This window comes from Chrysochloris asiatica, unplaced genomic scaffold, assembly GCF_000296735.1.
Source record: "Chrysochloris asiatica unplaced genomic scaffold, ChrAsi1.0 scaffold00205, whole genome shotgun sequence".
Lineage (NCBI taxonomy): Eukaryota > Metazoa > Chordata > Mammalia > Afrosoricida > Chrysochloridae > Chrysochloris > Chrysochloris asiatica.
The window spans coordinates 106007-107092 of record NW_006408723.1 but is presented as its reverse complement, the minus strand read 5'-3'; positions in this window follow the sequence as shown (position 1 = coordinate 107092).

Genomic DNA, 1086 nt, shown 5'->3' with positions numbered 1-1086 from the left:
GCTAAAGTGGATAGAGAAAAATACTGTTAACTGATGTTACATGGAGGGGATTATAATCAATGTAATGAAACAAGATTTATGATTTGTTGAATGTAAAACTGATGTTATGCCCTGTAAACTTTCACTCAATCCACAATAAAAACCTTAAAAAAAAAGTATTCCAAAAAGCCACTGTCTACACATAATCAAACAAACCAGGTTTGGATTTTCCTTTTCTGACACGTTTAGCTGACTGCCAAGTGGAATGTGTGCCTGAGTTGTCAATTCTGTTATCTAATATGGTTTTAACATTAATAGTACAAGCTAATATATGTGGAAGAAATGACTATGTCTAATGAATTGGAAGAATCCAGAATTTAATTCAACCCTTTTGTGGTAAGTCAAACAGCCATTAGAGAGTGCATAACCAACAGTGGTGTACACTAAGAATGGCTTCTTGAATTGATCAAAGACTGTTAAAAAAAATCCCTGATCAAAAGAAGGGAAGTATAAAGAAGCTTATGAAACCTTTTTGCACCAAAAAAAGCCCCAATTCTGTTAAATTCAGTTCCTACAGAATTGAACTAATGTGTTTATTTGCCTGCATGGGGATTGTTTACTTTGATAAATTCAACAGAGTCAACTGAGACTTTTCACAAGCCTCTCTATTTGATTTTGTAAGTTGCTAGAAGTTATGGAGACTAAAAAGCAATTTATCGTCTTGGTTGAGAAAAGATGTGAAAAAAATGCACTCTAAGAAAGGATATCTCAATAGTTGTCTTTTGTATAAAGTGGGCTCAAGAAATATATTTTCATAACAAAGATGGAATAAAAAGAACTGTTTTTCAAGGGTCTTGAAACCAGTCTTATTCAAAGTTTCCCAAATAACTTAAAAGTTTTTTGTTTTAAAAAGTTATTTCTGATCAAGGACCTAAATGTGAATCCCAGAATTATGAAGGTCATCAATGAAAAATTCGGGACAAATGTGAAGGCACTAATGATGGGAATACAGGGACTGCAAAATATTTTGGAAACCACACAAACAAAAATAGACAAAATAGATGAGTGGGACATACTAAAAATTAAAAACTTATGCACATCAAAAGA